The sequence below is a fragment of the Prionailurus viverrinus genome, chromosome C1 (assembly GCF_022837055.1).
Source record: "Prionailurus viverrinus isolate Anna chromosome C1, UM_Priviv_1.0, whole genome shotgun sequence".
NCBI lineage: Eukaryota > Metazoa > Chordata > Mammalia > Carnivora > Felidae > Prionailurus > Prionailurus viverrinus.
This window is the reverse complement of record NC_062568.1, coordinates 29,954,788-29,975,401: the sequence shown is the minus strand read 5'-3', so window position 1 is coordinate 29,975,401 and position 20,614 is coordinate 29,954,788. Positions and strand designations below refer to the sequence as shown.

General features: G+C 40.6%; 1 pseudogene; it reads left to right on the top strand.

Annotated features, from left to right (window-relative positions):
• Window positions 1-11,410, top strand: part of LOC125171585 (aldehyde oxidase 4-like) — a 236,979-nt pseudogene extending 225,569 nt beyond the window's left edge.
• Window positions 11,411-20,614: the final 9,204 nt, after the last annotated feature.

The window sequence follows — 20,614 nt, the reverse complement described above, 5'->3', positions numbered from 1 at the left end:
TCTTCTACCTCTGGCAGGTGGCTGGTCAAGAACTAGACATCCCCCAGTCATAGATACATCTGTCTGAAGCAAGCACCAGCATGGTGCCCAATCCTATCTTCACAGTGACGTCGACCTTGTCCCCACCCTTCTTTTATGGAAGATGAAACTGAGTCCAAGAGAAATCATGTGGCTGGTTCCAGATCACTTAGCTAATTACCTACAGAACCAAGACTCCAAGTCCAGTTTTCTTAGGCTCCCATTTGGTGCTTTTTCTGATGTCCTGGGCTGTTTTTCATAATTAATGTTCTGCTGTACCTTCAGCAACCTCCTTTTGTCTTAGGTGAGAGTGTCCCTCCCTGCTCTCACCCCAGCACACCAGAGAAGTACAGAGTAATCCCATCACTAATAAGACATCCTAATTCCAGGTAGGGCTTGGCCTGTCTTTTAACCTCTCTAAGGATCAGTTTCCTCTCTGCAAAACTTCACCCAAATACCACCCATCTCATAGAATCATTGGATGGCTTACAAAGATCATGCAACAAAGCCGCCACCACCACCTCTCTCCTCCCCACCCTCCAATGTCCAGAAAACCACTGATTAACCATTAGTCACCCACAAAGACAAACACCTAGATGAAAAGAGAAAATTTCAGCCTGTTGAATATGCCCATATATCATGTGAACCATGGATTCCCAAAGTATGTTCCTTGGAACAGTGATCCCATGACGTTCTCAGTGGGGGAAAAAAAGGATTCTATAGCCAAGAAGTTTGGAAAATATTACATACTACATCCCACTTGTAGAGGCTTATGATGCATATTGGCATAATAAAGGCTCTGACAAGCCCCACAGTAAAGAAACCTCTTTAACTTTGTTTCACTGTTTTTGCCAAGCTTACTTAACCATGAAAACATTTTAATTAATAAAACCCCTCTTAATATACTATAGAATTAGCACCCAAGAGAAACACTCTGCGAAGTTCTAATTTGGTTAAAACATGTAGGTGACTGAGTCTATCTTTCATCTTTTATCCAGACTCTAGTTACCTTGCAGGCCCAGGTGCCAGAGAGACACCCAATACATGATGAGGCATAATCTCAAGCACTGATAAAGCAGGGACACACACACACACACACACACACACACACACACAAAGAGGAAACAACATATTTTTAGAAATATTCTGATATTTTATAATGAAGAATCATCATAAGAAAAGTCGTAAATTTGTGTGACCTCTTTTATTGATCCCACAGTGACTTAAACATTTACTGAGGACCTGTCATATGCTAGGTCCTGCTACAAACACTTAGGGAATAGCAGTGAGTGAAACACAGAGAGCTTGACCTCATAGCAGACAATGAATAAGTGCTTGAGCCTGGTCCTGAATGCAGCAAGGAAAGAAGCCATGCAGGTATTTGTAGGCAGAAAGATCTTACTGTGCTCGAGAAGCCACAACAGGTCAGGGAAACTGGAGCAGAGAGAGCAGAAGGGAGCAAAGTAGAAGAGGTAAGAAAAATAGCAGAGGGGTGAGGTTGGGGTATAAATGTTTATTGTTTAAGCTGGATAAGGGGAGCTAGTACACTATTCTCTGTACTTTTATGTATTTTGAAATGTTCTATAATGCAAAAAAAAAAAAAGCTGGAAAAATTTGTATCTGGCATTTAGAGCTTTAATAGAGGAAGGTGACCCTACCAAGGAATATAAGGTGAGAGAATTCTCCATACAAAGAAAGGAATTCAGGAGGTCACAAAAGAATGAAACTGTTCTCTGCAATATCTCACTCTCTTAAATAGGGGACACTTATCTTAGGAGACTATCAGACTGCTGACTGTAAAGTTATGCGTAGGAGTATGAGGTCAGGACACAATAAGGAGACAAATACCTGATATTTGAGCAGGCAGAAACCCTGTAACTTTGGTTTGCCTTGGATGTGGCCCTCTTTTAGAAGGCACCCATTTGTAATAAGGTCAGTGATTGAAAGATGAATGAACCATAAAGATAGATTTATAAAAACAAGGATCTCCCTAACACATGAGAAGTCAGAAACCATTTCCCAAAGAGTGGATAATAGAAAAGAAGGAACAGAAACTAAGAGGGAACATGAGAGGTGTTCTGAGGCTAAGATGAATAAGTAAGGGCAGACATGAACAGATTTGTATTTGAAGTAAGGGTGGAAGCCAACTTGGGGCCCACTGATATCAGGGGTCAGCAGGTATAATCTCAAGGGCCCGAGATTTCACCTCAATCCTCCTTATTTTCATTTCACTAGTAATGTTCAAAAATTTTTTAAAGTATATTTTACATCATCAGAATGACCACTTTATAAGTGGGGTATTGCCATGAGATCTCTTTGCCCACATTTGGGACCAAGAACTATCTTTTGTGTCACGGCAACAAGAAAAGGGCAGAGGGGCACCTGGGTGGCTCAGTTAGGCATCTGACTTTGGCTTGGGTCATGATCTCGCGGTTCATGGGTTCCAGCCCTGCCCCGGGGTCTGTGCTGATGGCTCAGAGCCTGGAGGCTAGTTCAGATTCTGTGTTTCCCTCTCTCTCTGCCTCTTCCCTGCTCACATTCTGTCTGTCTCTCTCTCTCCCAAAAATAAAAAAACATTTAAAATTAAAAAAAAAAAAAAAGAGCAGAGATGGGCTTCATAGGTAGTTGGTGTTTTTTTCTTGCCCAGTGAAGAGCAGATGATGGCCAGGTATAAAGCATAGATGAAAATTTAGTGGCACTTTAAAGAAGAAGGATGGACAGGAAATTGATCTGTTGACTGGCACACAGTAGGCACACTTAACTTCAACATATGTGGGCTAGAGCAATAAAGGCTTTTTCCACATTCCAAGCAGCATTTAGCTTCAGAGAAACAACATCATCAACCAACTAAATTAATGTTGTTATTTGAATTTTATTGGTATAAAGATTGGTTTTTCTGCTTCATCATTTTATTTTTGCTTTGGAGGTATAAAAGAGCTATAACTCTAAGGAGACGCTACCTAGCTTTATGTTAGCATATATTAAAACAACATTATAATAAAAATAATTGACATCAACACTGTGAGATCCACAGGCATATTTGTTTCCTCAAAGGGGTTCCATACATTACTCAACTTTAAGAAACCCTGCCTAGAGGATTGGGAAGCAGGTTCACAAAACTGAGAGACTACATTAGAATTGATTTAAATATTTAACATTTTGCTGTTTCCTGTGCCTTCTTTTTCTGATGTCATTTCAAATATTTACTTTTAGAATGCCTGCCAAATTCTTATGGCCCGTCTTTAGCCAATCATCAGGAAAAAACCTGCAGGAAGATGGGAGGAGTGAGTGAATGTTCTCTTTATTATCCTTGCCAGGAAAAGACAGATACATGCAGATGGGTGATGGCCCTCAGTGCATGGGCTGATCAGTGGTGCCCATTCAAGAAACAAAGCATTTATTAACATTTACTTCTGCCTTTCCAAAGAGCAAAACCAATGTCTGTATTCATGGAAACTTGAGTTTATTTCAGAACATGATAACAGCAGGGGCTGTAAAGTAAAACACAACTTAGGGTTGCTGTCCCTGATCTGTCACTACTAGCTTTAGTTGACAAGTTTCCCCTACAATGCCTCAGGACCTTGGTTTTCTCCCCAGAGCAGCAGAGATAATAGCAGTCCTACTATGAAAGGATTACTCTATTTTGGGGGCACTTAGGTGGCTCAGTTAGTTAAGCATCCAGCTTCAGCTCAGGTCATGATCTTATGGTTCATGGGTTTGAGTCCCGTGTTGGGCTGTGTGCTGACCGCTCAGAGCCTGGAGCCTGCTTCAGATTCTGTGTCTCCGTCTCTCTCTGCCCCTCCCCTGCTCATGCTCTCTCTCTCTCCAAAAATAAATAAAAATATTTTTTAAAAAGGATTACTCTATTTTTAATAATAATTATTATTATTTTTACAATTAGTATTATTATTTCCAGCCCTACTCAGGTTACTCCAGTAGGAAAGCTGACACAATATACTGAGACACCCAGCCAAATAATTTGGGGGAGAAAAAGCAGAGTAAAAGTACATACATCTATATGCACACACACATACACATATAAACATGTGTGTGTATATATACTTATCTGTGTAGATACTTCTGTAAAAAGTACATGAATGTGGTCTAGCCCCCTCCTTAATTTAAAAAGCTAAAAAGGGTTTTAAAATAACAAACTTTATACTGTGCAACCTAAAAAAATAGAGGGCCTCAGAGCACAGCAGCTGCCCTTAAGCATCTCTCTTGAAAAGCATGACCTATGGCTTATAAAAGGCATAAGTAAATGTGGGTAGGAAGCTTGTTCTAAACAAGAGGAGGCAAGCCCAGCATTCAAGGTATTTTTCATTATTTTCCCTAAGCTTGTATTTCTTCATAACTAATCATGTCTTCCAGATTGCAAAAGGCTTAGAAGAATCCATCAATCTCTTGACTACTGGATATTTCAAGTAAAAGACATTTTTACTTTGGTTTAGATTACACCTGGGCAGAGATGGTGCTCACTCATAAACCTGAACAGATGCCCAGAGAGCACAGGAGCTCTGCTATGCCCACTGTTAACCTTAGTCATGGGTCATGGCAGGGAGGCCCAGGGACTCCTTGGGGCCACAGCTGTTTGCTGACCAGGAGGGACGCCATAGCTATCTACACACACTCTGACCAGTTCCAGTAACCATATGCTGGAGGGGAGGGGTCATACACCGATGGACCTTCACCCTGTGTCTGCGGTGCTACTCTTAGAACTCTGGTCACACGTCCCCCTTGCCAAAGAAGGGGAGGGAGGCCTTCAACCATGGGGTAGGTGCTCTGTCCATCTCCAGGCCCCACAATCCAGGGAGCAATGAGACCACTCATGGGCAAAGGGCCTTTTCTTTTCACTGCTGATTTCTCTTCTCAGAGGCTACCACACAGATATGGACTGGGAGAAGGAGGAAGGTGATGCCTATCCACATTCTGTTTATGGAGCATCCTGTTCTGATGTTGAAGCCGACTGTCTGACTGGGGCTCATAAGGTAAAGAGCAACATTTGTGTTCACCATCTGGATAGTATAAACACAAACGTTGACATGTTTTCTATGTGTACATAATAATCAACTTGATCCTCCCAGTGGAAGAACCAGGAACACATATATAATTTTAGTAAAGATCTATTTTAAATAAATAATATTTTTCCATTATACATTGTCTCTTGGAATAGCTCCTTAGGACTGACATTGACATGGATGCTGCTTTCAGCATGAACCCAGCCCTGGGCATTGGACAGGTGTGTGATACCAAGACCACCCCATGACCATAGGAACTTCTGGTCAGTTCCATTCAGAATATTATTTCCAAGAGTCCTCCAAATATTGTTTATACCAGGTGCAAGTATTCTACAATGTAGATTATATTACATACACACACAAATAGATAAAATATTGGAAGAAAATTCAAAAAAAAAGTTAATCATTGTCTTTGTATGGCAGGAGTATGTGTGACTTCTCCTCCTTTATAACTCTCTGTGCCTTCTAATTTTTCTTCATGAATATTAATATGTTCATACTTAGGAAACACTATATAAGTACATATTAATAAAGTTACATTAGTATTCATATTAAATTAAATTTATACAGACTGTGCAATTTAGGGAAATATAAACGAAAAAGAAATGCTTAAGCACAATTTTTTTGCTTCCTAATTTAACTCTGATTTTGATCTCATAAATAATAAAATTAATGCACCCAAAGTCTTTTTTTTAATGTTTGTTTATTTTTGAGACAGAGAGACAGAGCATGAGCTGGGAGGGGCAAAGAGAGAGATGGAGACACAGAATCCGAAGCAGGCTCCAGTCTCCAAGCTGTCAACACAGAGCCTGACGTGGGGCTCAAGCTCATGGACCATGAGATCATGACCCGAGCCAAAGCCATGTGCTTAACAGACTAAGCCACCCAGGCTCCCCACTGCACCCAAGTCTTTTTAAACTTTGAGTTAAAACCTTTCCAGCTACTAATGGAGCTTTGTTTTTTTCTAGCCTTGCTACTGAAAGTGGGGCCAGTGGACCAGCCACATCAGCCCACCCTAGACCTGCCAACTGCCCCAAGGTGAGGCAAGGCAGCCAGCCCACAGTGTTCACTCGAGCAGCATGCTGGAGAGGTTGAGCAGCTTGGTGTCGCACTTGACAGACACGTGGTGCTTTCATCTGCCAACAGCTTCCCAGCATCCTAAAGTCCTGAGAGACTTGCTTACCTGGATTGGCCATTGGGCTTTATAAGGTCTAATAGTTTTATTGATCCCTCTGTGCTTCTCAAAATGTGGTCCTCAGACCCTGCAATAGAAGTACTTAAAAGTGTTTATGGGAAACATTCCTGTGCAGGAATTATACTTGTTCCATCCTAACTGGCTGAGACAGAATCTGCACATTTAACCTACACCTGAAATTCATCCGAAGGCTTTAAAGTTTGAGACCCTCACATGGCTCATCCAGTCATCGCCTTTCCCTTTCTTGTACCTCCCTTCCCTTTCTTCTACCTCCTCTCAGCTCATTCTTGCCTCTTTATTGTTTAAGCAAAGGCAGAAAGGGAGATGTCATGACAGAAAAACCCTACATTTGTCCCATTGGAAAAGGAAAGAAAACTAGAAGTGTGTTAGACTGCATCTCCTGGACTTTGATATTTTCCTTTAGGGACAAACATTTGGAAATATCCAAATACAGTTTTTAAATTTGTGTGCCTTATTCCTTAATTTTACATTTCAATAAAATGCAAACAGTAACTCTCCTTCAATTTTTTAACCTCCAGGCAGACACCCCTTAGAGCATAACAGTTTGTAAATAGAACTCAAAATGGCTTTTAATAAAAAATATTTAATTTGATAAAAGATTTTTTCATCACGTCTTGTTTAACATTTATCTACTCTTCATAGTATTTTATAAAGAGAAGAATCCGTATATTATAACTTAATAGTGTTCCATTTTTCTAGTTCATGTTCCTTTAATGTTAGCTAATTCTCATCTAATTCAACAGATATTTATTAAGAATCTATGTACCAGGCCACATGCTAATAACAGAATACAAGAAAGTCAAGGCCTCAGAATGTTTATAAATGTGAGAGAGAGCAAGAGGAGAGAGGTGAACAAGGAAAATGCCCTCTGAGAGCCACCATGATGGGGGAATGTGTTCAAGACTCAGTGAGCCTCAAGGAAGTGCTTCCTAAATCCAACCAGGAAGTGGTAGGAGGATCTACACGCTCCAAATAGGCAGGAACTTGGAGGATGAAAAGCAGTTCTCCAGGAAGACAAGCTGAGGTAAGGAGCAGTGAAGAGAGTCAGGAGAAACTGCATTTACAAAGACTTGGAGCTCTGGAGGCGCCTGGGTGGCCCAGTCAGTTAAGCATCTGACTTCAGCTCAAGTCATAATCTCACGGTTTGTGAACCCAAGGTCCATGTTGGACTCTGTGCTGGCAGCTCAGAGCCTGGAGCCTGCTTTGGATTCTGTGTCTCTCTGCCCCTCCCCTGCTCATGCTCTGTCTCTCACTCTCTCTCTCAAAAATAAATAAACATTAAAAACAAAAACAAAAAAAACCAAAGACTTGGTGATCTGAGTGAAATCTAGTAGGCTTGATAATTACCTGGAACTTGACAAGTGTCGGGTACCTGGAGTGTGGGGCACCTGGGCAAGAACTAGGGATGAGGCCAGGCAGGATGGCAAACACTAGACCCTGAAGAACCCTTCATAAAATCCACGCTAGGCTGTCAAGAATGACTCACTATGGTTTGGAGCTCCATTTTCAGTCACATTGAAATATATATTCAATCAGTATCATATACTTATAAACTGTGAAATTTTTGCTTATAGATTGAAAGAGAATTTATCCAAGCCATGAGATCATATACCATAGAAGAACTGAAATATTTCCCAGAAGGTGTGCTTTATTCTCAGAGTCCAGATGACTACAAAATCCCTACTGTCACTGATATACCAGAAGAGCTCTGTGTCACTTTGGTGCACTTCTGAAATCCCACTGTCATTTAACCAACCAAGGTAAGAAATCAAGACCTCTATGTGAGTTTGTAGAGCTACCATAACAAACTACCACACACTGGGTGACTTTAGCAACAGAGATATATTTTCTCAGTTCTGGAGACTAGAAGTCTGAGATCAAGGTTTGATTTCTTCTCGGGCCTCTCTTTGGCTTGCAGACAGCCAGCTCACTGTGCCCTCCCATAGTCATCCCCTCTGTGTGCATATGTCTGATGTCTCTCTCTGTGTGTCCTAATTTCCTTTCCTTATAAAGACACTAGTGATATTGGATTTGGGCACACCTTAAAGACCCCTATTTAAAGACCTTATCTCCAAATATGGTCACATTCATAGGTACTAGGGGTTAGGACTTGAGGATATGAATTTTGAGAGAGAGCATAGTTCAGTCTATAACAACCTACTCTTTCAAGAAATAATGAAACAGCTCCCTGAATTTGCTTATTCCCTTGAATTGACAAGGAGAAGGGAAAAGAAAAGCCAATTCATGGCAGAGTGGTGCTCAGTCTTGAGATCATGAAACAAATGTAATCAAACAAGAAAGGTCAAGGAAGAACCAAGCATCATGGGTCATTAGGCTAAGGGCCACCACAAGATAAAACTGAAATGGTCGGCAAATTTCACCCACCCAGAACTTTCTTTTCTTCACCCTTCTCACATGTCCTCCAGACTCAATTTTTTCTTGTTTATCTGCCTCTTTCCACACTCTCCCCAAATCAGCTTTCAAACAAGTGTCTCACTATTTGCTCTGAGCTATTAATAGCTGCTAATACAAGAGGTATTGACTCTACATTCCCTGGACCATATGGGCTTCAACTGACCCATAAAGACCTATGGTGAGAGCTCTTGAATGCAAGTGCACAAAAAACACAACTTCCCCAACTTAAGTTCTGTTTTGAGCCCACATCTAGCCAGAAAGATGGCAGATGAACCTTAGGTTTTCTAGGAAATTGCCTCTCTTTTTTGAATGTAGGTCAAGATTGGGAGGAAGGCAAGAGTTCCTGTCTGAAGGGCCTCTATCTATTCTTCTGTACTGGGAGAACCTCTAAAGACCATCCTAACATAGGGTGCAATTCTGCCTTTTAGAGTGTAGCCACCTCCCTACCAGTTTGCTCCAAATAGGACACAAGACCTTTCTGCTCTCACCCCCTCCTCCTTACTTCTACCAGCAATTCCTTTCCCTCTACATTTGCTTCAGAGTAAAAACCAAAGCCTGAGATAGGCTTTATCTGCTTGGAACCCTTTGTCTCATCTCTTACTAAGGGCCTGGACACAAACCACAGACCACACTACTTTGAAGAAAGAAAGAAAAAAAAAAAGTACAAAGAAGCTTTGGTGAATCATTCAAAATATAATGTTACCACATGGTTAATTCAGAAACATCTAACACACACCAAGGAAGTTAGCACACATGCGGACTTCAACAGTTCACACTTCAGAGGCAAGCACTTCAGTCTTTCAGGCTTAGCCATAAAGATTGTGGTTATTTTACTTGGGTTTTGAGTTAAACATAAATGGTCTGGAGCCCAAGTTGGAATATTCTAGAGGGCACCAAGGGCTTTGGTCTTTAGGACATTACCTGGGCAGAGGAACAGAGGTTTTAGCTGTCCCACTATCCTGATGTCCTGGGATATTTTCATGAGCTACTTTGAGGAGGACCCCATACACAAATCAGCGTGAGGGTAATTCAGTTCTGGCAACTCAGACATACTCTACTCCGAGGATTATAAAGCCAGAAGAGGTGAATTGAGAGATGGAGAAAGAGAGAGAGTGTGTGTGTGGGGGGGGGGGGGGGGATGTACACAAATTAGTCCTAGGAGAACCAGACATTTCTGACAGCCTTTTGCCCTCCTTTCAGGGTTTGGGTGAGGCTGGAATGTATTGGAACCCTCCGTGTTGTTGACCATATATGAATGCAGTCACTGCTGCCCATAAAGAAAGGGGGCTGACCAAGACCTTCACCTTGAGTGACCCAGCAACTCCTGAGTTGGTTAGGATAACTTGTGTGGATCAATTTACTGACATGGTAAGGGTGGTGAGGAGAGGTCCCTGTTGTAATCACCACTTTCATGGACTTCCAGGTTCTTAGTATAGATTTGGTAAACATGACAAAAGCACAGGGCAGGTTCATGTTTTCCAATAAAAATTCTCACTCTGCCTTCACCTGCTACTACCTATATGCTCCAAAGCAACTGCAGAGTGAGTGAACCTCTTCAAATGATGGCTTGTTTTAGACCTCAAAGAAAATCAGACTCAATTGAGCCAGTGCTAGTAGCAAATGGACATGGTAGCTTATTTCTTGAAACATTTTATCAAAAAGAAGTTGATACGGTATTTTAATTACCTTAATAACCAAATTAGGTTAAATGGACATCTGATCTGGTCAGTTATTCAGAAAGTATTTGTTAAGCAAACTAATAAAAATAATTTAACTTAAAATATCAAGTCACTTGGCACTCTTTGATATGCCTTGTAATGACACACTAATGACAGTTTCATTTTCCATCTGTTGAAATATGTCTAGAACTATCCTCAGGGACTATTCCTATATGGAAATTCTTACTGCAACCCTAAATGAGGCTCTAGTATAAAATTAGATTGCAACTACAGGGCTTCTGAATAAGACATATCTTATCCCAAACATAAGAAGTATATAAGGATAAAAAGATTTATGTCTCAAGGATTGAAAGAAACAAGAAAACTATATAATTTTGATAATAAAATGGACATAAACTTGTTCTTTTTTTTAAAGTTTATTTATTTATCTTGAAAGAGAGAGAGAGAGAAAGCAGGAGAGGGAAAGAGAGAGAAAAATAAAATGCCAATCAGGCTCCACGCCCAGTGCAGAGCCTGGCATGGGGCTTGATCTCACAATCATAAGATCATGACCTGAGCAGAAATCAAGAGTCAGATACTCAACTGACTGAGCCACCCAGGTGCCCCTGACTTGTTCTTTAAAAAACAAAACAAAACAAAACAAAACAAAACAAAACAATTCTTCTTCTTCTGTGGTACCTGGATGGCTCAGTCAGTTGAGCATCTGACTTTGGCTCAGGTCGTGATCTCATGGTTCATGAGTTTGAGCCCTGCATTGGGCTCTCTGCTGCCAGTGCAGACCTCTGTCCCCCCCTCTTCCTCTGCCCCCCTCCCAATTGTGCATACGCTCTCTCTCTCTCTCTCTGTCTCAAAAATAAATTAAAAAAAGAAACCTTAAATTTTTTCTTCTGAATTACAAGTTTTTTATATAACAGCATTTTATTAATTATCTTCCTTCTTTTGATCTTTTTTAGATTCCTAAAGATGATCCTTCAACATTTATACCTTAGTCTATCCATGTGTCTTAATCCTATGTTGTTCTTAGAAAATGAAAGAATACATGATTGACCTTAAAATTTTCAAACCAGAGCAAAATGTAGGTTGGCACCCAATTATCAAGGATAATTTTAGTATCTTTTGGTTATTCTCTGTGGTTTGGGTCACTGCATTATTATGTTTTAGGATGCAAATTTGCACCAAAAATATAAGAAAGCTTAGAATCAAAAATTCTTCTTTTCATTTGGATTATACTGAATATCTACAGCATCATGATTTTAAAACATGGTAGGGTTCTCATTACCATGGAACAACTGAAGAAAATGCTCATGCTTTGTTCTTCAGAAATCTGCTGACTCCTAAAATCATCCACCCCAAAACTCTCAGGATTGGATCCCCAAAGCCAAAGGTTTGGTTGTAATAACCAGCTTGCCTGAAAAATACATGGTTTATAACGTTTGCCAATCTCCATGGTGTAAGTACGCCCACCTTGGCCAACTCCAAGCCACCAACGATGAGGTCTCTGAACATGGGATTGGAAGAGATGTCTGTAATTGGCTCTTGTGATCTCCAGCACTGCAAGCCTTACCACAATCTTCAGGTTCCTGCCACTCCCATATGGCCTGTTTAGATGAGGCTTAGGGATATAAACCATCCAAAGCCTCCAGGTGGTCCTCATCTGCCATGAGCCATGCTAGTGGTATAGTGTCTTCTTCTGGAAAACCATACAGAGTAAAACGGTGATCTCAAATCACCTTGATTTGGTTTGGTGTCTAATAGATGAAATCAGCACCACATTCCTTTTGCCATTTCAGAGGAACACAAAAATACTGGGTTTTTTTTTCAGTTATTTCTTCGCTACTTTACATTGCATTTTCCTAAGGAAATTCAGGGTTATGCCAGAGAAGGTGTTCAGTCCCTATGAGGTTTGAAACACAAATAAACAAACTAAATCACTTGTGATCTGTGTGCTAGATGGTAAACTCTGTGTTTATTAATAGTAATTTTGTGCTGGAAGAATTAGCGTGCATGACTGTTTATGTGTGTTGAGACCAGATTGGAAGAAGAGAAGGCTGGCAGTGGAAAGGAAAAGCCTCTTTCCAAAGAAAAGTCTCTCAGTCAGTGTCTCTTATTCTAAGAGAAGTCTGTGTGTATACATATATTTTTAAATGTCTGAATTTACCCAATAATCTAGTTTGCCTAGAACCCAACCCACACAGACTCATTGTGCCAGACATAACAGCAAAAATAGGGTTACTGGTATATTTTTCCATCAGTAAAATAGGAGGACACATTTGTCACAGATGCAAATTAATTTTAAAAGTATTACATTTCATAGATTGTGTGGGCAAAGCCTCTGAAAACACTTGGGTAAGCCTCTGACTCTTGATTTCGACTCAGGTCGTGATCTCATGGTCTGTGAGATGGAGTCCCGTGTCAAGCTCTGTGCTGACAGCGTGGAGCCTGCGTGGGATTCTCTCTCTGCTCTTCCCCTTCTTGCATGCATGTGCATTCTCTCTCTCACACTCAAAATAAAATAAACTTAAAAAAAAAAGAAATTGAATTTTTATAAAATAAGTCTGATCATTTAAGTAGTAATTAACTTGAAGAATTGGGGTTGGGGAGAAAGTATTTACAAAAATAGCACATTTTATAGGATAGCAGTTTTCAAACATAGGATTAATATTGTAATGTCCTTAAAATTTGACAGTTTTTAGTATCTATCATAAAACTTAATCCATGTTATTAATTTACATAAATATCTTAAAATTTAATTATTGACTATCTAATTTTAAAGTGTTATCACAGTGAGAGTTACACCGAACTGTAAAGTATGATCTTTTTAACCAGTGGTCCATAAATGGTGAAGTGCCCTTTCAGTGATAAAAGCACATAATAATTATTATCTTTGGGCAAAACTGCAATTTCTTGTTACTTAGAAACCTACCGGGGCTATTGCTTAACTGTGGGTTCAATAAAAGTTTGTCAGAAGAGAAATACCATGTGGCAGGTCTACACTCCCTGTGCTCCACCTTGCTCCTTTTGACCCATGGGGTCAAGGATGTCTTACTTCTTCTGGACCAAAAGCTTATGACAGAACAGTCTTGTGCCAGATTACAAAAACACTGGGCAAGTGGAGCTGAGTGAATAGTAGTAGGGAGGGACTTGATTTCTGTTCAGTGTCTTGAACCTGAAGACAATCACATATGCTCAAGTGTTAGAAATGGGAGAGGTCAAAAAGAGGGCTGGGACAGGAGGGCTGGGATAGCTATGTTGTTTCTTTTTCTTTTTTTAAGTTTTATTTATTTATTTTGAAAGAGAGAGAGGAAAGTGAGAATCCCAAGCAGGCTCTATGCTGACAGAACGAAATCCTAAGTGGACTCATGAACTGTGAGATAATGACCGGAACCAAAATCAAGAGTTGAATGCTTTGGCACAAAAACAGACACATAGACCAATGGAATAGAATAGAAACCCCAGAACTAGACCCACAAACGTATGGCCAACTCATCTTTGACAAAGCAGGAAAGAACATCCAATGGAAAAAAGACAGCCTCTTTAACAAATGGTGCTGGGAGAACTGGACAGCAACATGCAGAAGGTTGAAACTAGACCACTTTCTCACACCATTCACAAAAATAAACTCAAAATGGATAAAGGACCTAAATGTGAGACAGGAAACCATCAAAACCTTAGAGGAGAAAGCAGGAAAAGACCTCTCTGACCTCAGCCGTAGCAATCTCTTACTCGACACATCCCCAAAGGCAAGGGAATTAAAAGCAAAAGTGAATTACTGGGACCTTATGAAGATAAAAAGCTTCTGCCCAGCAAAGGAAACAACCAACAAAACTAAAAGGCAACCAACGGAATGGGAAAAGATAGTCACAAATGACATATCAGACAAAGGGCTAGTATCCAAAATCTATAAAGAGCTCACCAAACTCCACACCCGAAAAACAAATAACCCAGTGAAGAAATGGGCAGAAAACATGAATAGACACTTCTCTAAAGAAGACATCCGGATGGCCAACAGGCACATGAAAAGATGTTCAGCGTCGCTCCTTATCAGGGAAATACAAATCAAAACCACACTCAGGTATCACCTCACGCCAGTCAGAGTGGCCAAAATGAACAAATCAGGAGACTATAGATGCTGGCGAGGATGTGGAGAAACGGGAACCCTCTTGCACTGTTGGTGGGAATGCAAATTGGTGTAGCCGCTCTGGAAATCAGTGTGGAGGTTCCTCAGAAAATTAAAAATAGACCTACCCTATGACCCAGCAATAGCACTGCTAGGAATTTATCCAAGGGATACAGGAGTACTGATGCATAGGGGCACTTGTACCCCAATGTTCATAGCAGCACTCTCAACAATAGCCAAATTATGGAAAGAGCCTAAATGTCCATCAACTGATGAATGGATAAAGAAATTGTGGTTTATATACACAATGGAATATTACGTGGCAATGAGAAAAAATGAAATATGGCCTTTTGTAGCAACGTGGATGGAACTGGAGAGTGTGATGCTAAGTAAAATAAGCCATACAGAGAAAGACAGATACCATATGGTTTCACTCTTATGTGGATCCTGAGAAACTTAACAGGAACCCATGGAGGAGGGGAAGGAAAAAAAAAAAAAGAGGTTAGAATGGGAGAGAGCCAAAGCATAAGAGACTGTTAAAAACTGAGAACAAACTGAGGGTTGATGGGGGGTGGGAGGGAGGAGAGGGTGGGTGATGGGTATTGAGGAGGGCACCTTTTGGGATGAGCACTGGGTGTTGTATGGAAACCAATTTGTCAATAAATTTCATAAAAAAAATAAAATAAAATAAAATTGTACACAATGTAAAAAAAAAAAAAAGTTAAAAATAGAACTACCCCATGATCCAGCAATTGTACTACTAGGTATTTACCCAAAGAATACAAAAATACTAAATTCAAAGGGATACATGCACCCTTACCATAGCATTATCTATCACAGCCAAATTATGGAAACAGCCCAAGTACCCATCAATTGATGAGTAGATAAAGAAGATGAATGATGGGATATTACTCAGCCATAGAAAAGGATGAGATCTTGCCATTTGCAATGACGTGAACGGAGCTAGAGAGTATTACTGTTAAGCTAAATAAGCCAGTCAGATAAAGTCAAATACCATATGATTTCACTCATATATGGAATTTAAGACACAAAACAAAAAAGCAAAGGGAAAAAGTGAGAGTAAGAGGCAAACCAAAAAACAGACTCAACTCTCGAGAACAAACTAATGGTTACCAGAAAGGAGGTAAGTGGGAGGATGGGTGAAATAGATGATGGGGATTAAGGATCCTACTTGTTGTGATGAGCACTGGGTAATGTATGGAAGTGTTGAATCTCTATATTGTACACCTGAAACTAATATTACACTGCATGTTCCATAACTGGAATTTAAATAAACACTTTAAAAAAGTAATAGGATCTCTTGAATCACAGTTGCATTGATCACTTTGGGGGAGAAGTGACATCTTAATCATGAGTTGTCCAAGCCAGAAACTTGGAATATTTCTCCTTTTATTTGTCTTAATTTGCCTGTTAATTTCTCTTTTCAATATTTTCTAGTTTTAAGCACCAATTGGAAAATGAAATAAAAAAATGCAATAGCATCAGAAAATCTAATACCTATCATTTATAATGTAAGCCACCTCAACAGATACTGCTCTCCCAATACACCTCTGTTTGGGGGAGGATTTGTGGATCTCATCTGTCAATGGATCATGTATAAATATGTTCATTTAAAAATTTTTTTGACTGATAAACATTAAATTTGATTCATATTTACTGACCTTCTTTGGCAGCTTTGACACCAAATATAAATCTAGTTGAAAACTGCATGTCTTTTTAGAAAAACCCAAAAGGTTTAGGAAATAATGGGATTGTTATCTTGTTAATAATTTTTTTTCCTGCTAGGACTTTTAAGCTCTCCCTCTTGGATTCTGACCTTCTTTCCTCTCTCACATAGCAACTAATTGGTCAATAAATTTCATATATATTGACCAATTGGTCAATAAATTTCATATATATATAAAAAAAAAAAAAGAGTTGAATGCTTACCTGACTGAGCCAGCTACATGCCATGTTGTTTCTTTTAAGAAAAAGTCTTTAAATCCTCTGCACAATGGTGTAAAATGGCCAAATTCCTCACGCTATCAGAACACGTGGAACCACAGGATGAGTTTTCTGGAAGCAGATGTTGAGACAGAGTATGGGGAGCAGGATGTTTTCAGGGATCGACACCTGGCACAGGAAGGCTGAAGAAGCAGAATTGGGCAGAAGGAGAAGTCGAGCAAGACCCCCAAGGCATCAGGAACCCAGCAGGAGCCTTGGAGCAAGCACTATCTCCACCAACTGGTCCCACTTAGGCTGTAAGAGACAGGCCTGTGTACCCCCACTGTACCCCATGGCACTCAGTCACTGCGGGGCTGCCTCCATCCCCCCAACCCCCTGCAAGACCTTGAGGAAAGAGGCTCTCTGCCCCTGAGGCAGACCCTGAGGGAGTTCCCTTCTTTTGCTAGATAGGATGCTGCCCCATTCATAGAGTGTTGCATAAAGCCAATTAGATCTTTACACTTACTGGGTTGAATTTTTATTTTTTAACAGTATCATGTGTCATATACTTAATATAAAGTATCTTAAACATAAACATAATATAAAGTATACTTAAAGTGTCTTAAACTTCCTTTTCATTATTTTTGCTGGTTTGTTCAGGGACAACCAGCTGGTTCTTTTTTTTTAATGTTTATTTATTTATTTTTGAGAAAGAGAGACAGATAGGCCAGGGGAGGGGCAGAGAGAGAGGGAGACACAGAAACCTAAGCAGGCTTTGAGATGTCAGCACAGAGCCCCAGGCAGGGCTCAAACACACAGACTGTGAGATCATGACCTGAACCAAAGTTGGACGTTCAACCCACTGAACCACCCAAGCACCCCTGCATTTCTTCTCTTAATTTTGAAGTTCTACTTTACCATGAGTTTACTTTTCCATTTACTCACTTTCATAAACAGACACATATTTCTCTACCACTATTTGAAAACAAGATACCAAATATTTCCCCCATGAAAAATTACTCTCCTGGCCTCCTGCTCCAACTGTCCCCATATTTCCACCCTTTGCCCTAGTGAAATGACTTCAGTGGCTTCTACTTTCCCCTCTCCCCAGCAACCCCCCAACCCTTAAGCTGTTGAGGCTGTTGTGTATTTTAGTTTACACCATTAATTGAATTTCTTTCACTATATGACTCTTTCTAGCATTTATATTACACTTCCCTAAAAGCCTGCCCTATGCTCTCAGATTTCCTCTCCTCTTTACCCTTCTTATCTGAGCTACTTTACTGTTTGATCCTTTTCCTCAGATAGGGTGGTCTTTATCCAGGCAGGAAGAGGGTATTTTGCTCCACTTACATGGTCCCCATTGCCCTTCTTCCCTCTCAGAAACCTGAAGCTGTGAGTCTCCTGTCTTCTCTGTGACAGCCAGAAGTTTGATGCCAGGAAGCAGGTGCTCACCAGAAACAGAATTTTCAGGTGCCTTGATCTAGAGATGGGAGCTGGGAGGCGGGGGGGGGGGGGGGGGGGGGGGGAAGGACCTCGTAGTCAAAACAGTTGAGAATAGAGGGTCTGGAATATAGATGTTTAATGACCAAGCCAGGAGTCCTGAAAGTGCCCCATTATCAGTCTGCTTGACTGTGTTCTACCTTTGGGTTTTAAAGAGCTCACCACAGAAGGCAGTGCCCTAGGGACACTGAAGCCATGGCCAGTACTTTTCCATTTACATCTGTGACCAGGATTTGTTGCATTTTTTTTCCCCCAGAAATAGGTTTGTTTGGATTGCTGGGGAGGGTGGTGTCACTGAGAATATTAATTCTTCCATTGGGTTACAGGGATTTTTTGATGTAACTCTTAAGTGTATTTTTATAACAAACCTCAAGCACATGAGTCAGTATATGTCAGGTTTCTTTCACTTACCAGAATAATCCATTTAAACGTGAAGACATTTAGCCTTCCCTTTTCATTAAAGGAAAACAAGAAGGAAAAAAACTGTGGTGGCTTTTTTCCCTTTGTCTTGAATAAGATCTGAGGATCAGAAAACCTTGGCAAAGACTTCATGCTACCTTCATACTGTGGGCAACCTTTTGTTCACTCTGCAGTGAGTCATTTTTCTGATGAGCTCCCCAGAGCCCTTGGGCTTTCTGAGAGAAAACCAGAGGACTTCAGGCCTCACCCCCAGCCCTCTGGGCTAAGCAGTAACCTTTTTGTTTAATTTGTTTACGCTTTATAAGATTTCATTCAAACAAAAGTTTCCCTGGCTGAAACAAGTTTGAAAAATACCTCTCTGAAGCCATTCAAGGTCAGATTTCAGTTTCCCAGCAATTAATGTATTTGGTTCTATAATCCAAATTACTTTTATATCTTCTGAGTCTAATACCATAATCACACTTTAGTACTCTAAAACTGTTCCTCTATGTTAAACACTTGTATTTTATGTTGATTCTGAAGGATTTATTCCTCTAAGTATTTTGAAACCCCATGATCCTTGCTTTTCGTTGAGAGAGTCCGTGCTCCTGTAAATGGGAATTGCGAATTCTCGGTGTTCACTAATTTCCCTCTTTTAGGGGCAGAGTGAGGTGGTGAATGGACTGTGGATCCTGAAAAACAATCCCTTCCCTTAAACAGAAAGGCCTCAGTCTCTACTTTTTCTCTCCCCAGGCTGCCTCTCCTCCGTTCCCAGCTCTCACAGAATCAGCTCCTCCTCATCTGTCAGGACTAGATGTCCCCTCCTCAGGCCTTCCTTTATCCCCCTCCCCAAATCAAAGCTAATTCCCATGTTTCTTGCTTCTCACAATGATAAATATTTAGTGATATGTCAGTACCTACTGGGTGAGTGAATGAATGGATTACTAATGCCTCCCTCCTTCACTAAAAAGTGTCTTAGGTCATCAATCAAGCATACATTAGCCCCTGCAATAAACAAGTTGTCATTCATGCTGAGCACTGTGGGGGATACAACCAGCTATTCTAACTAAGAGCTTACTACCTAATTGGGAAAGTGAGATATAAACATTGAATAGACAACCAACAATTAGTGGCAGTTAAGAGATTAGTTTCCTGGTTCCTGGTGTATTAAGTGAAAGGCAAAGAAGCAGTTGGTTGGATCTGAGTTGCTTTTGGAATTAACAGAAAGAAGAGAAAGGATTTCAAATCTATTTTTTGATGGTAGATAAAGATGGAGAGAGGGAGGGCAATCTCAACAGGATAGGAATAGGGTTGCTATGATTGCAGACATGGAAGAGCCTTCTTCAGCCACTTAAAAAATACTTACTGGGCATTTACTCTATGGCATTTTACTCATTCTAGGCCTGAGGATACAGTGGTGCATTGAAAGTAATGTTTGTAACCTCATGGAGATGAAGTTCTAGTGGGGAAAGCAAATAGAAAGGTGAACAAGTATCCATATCGGGTAGTAACAAGTGCAATGGAGAGAATGAATCAGCGGGGTAGAAAAGGGAGTGCCAGAGGTGCTGCTGCAGACTGAGTGATCAGGGAAGAGCTCAAACCCAAATAACAAGAAGGCATCAGCTATGCCAATGTCTAAGAGAAGAGAGGTTGAGGCTGAATGAATAACACGCTCCAAGGTCTTACGACAGGAAAGACTTCCACACACTCAAGAAGCAGGGAAAGGTCAATGCACCAGGGATTACAAACAAGGGAGAAAGGGGATGAAGATGCACTTGGGGAGGTGAGCAGGTCCGGTCCTGTCCCATGGGGCCTCCGTGGAAAACATATGGGGTTTTGCTAAGTGCTGTGGGAGGCCATAACCACATTTGGAAGGTTTTGAGTAGAGCAATGCCACGTTTAAGCAGAAGAAGGATGATGAGAGGAGTAGTTTGGCTGGAGCATGAGACTTTTTTGAAGAGTAAAAGAGTCTCAGGTCAGAAACAAAGACAGACTATGAAGGGCTTTGTACCGTGGGCTAAGGAGTTAGGACCTTATGTTCCAGGTCTCAGACAGCTACTGAGGGTATTTTTAGCAGGAGTGACATGACCAAAAAGACTGATCTGAAGGTCATACCTAATTCACAGCATGATCCCCAACATCTCTTCTCATGACCCTGTTGTGGGTTTATTCAACAGCTTTTTAACACATGTGAAACACCTGCATACACACCCAAACACGTGTGGAGACACTCATCTCCACAGGTGTAGGAAGACAGATATGCCTGGAACCTTGGCATTAGAATTGTAAAGAGGGGCAACTGGGT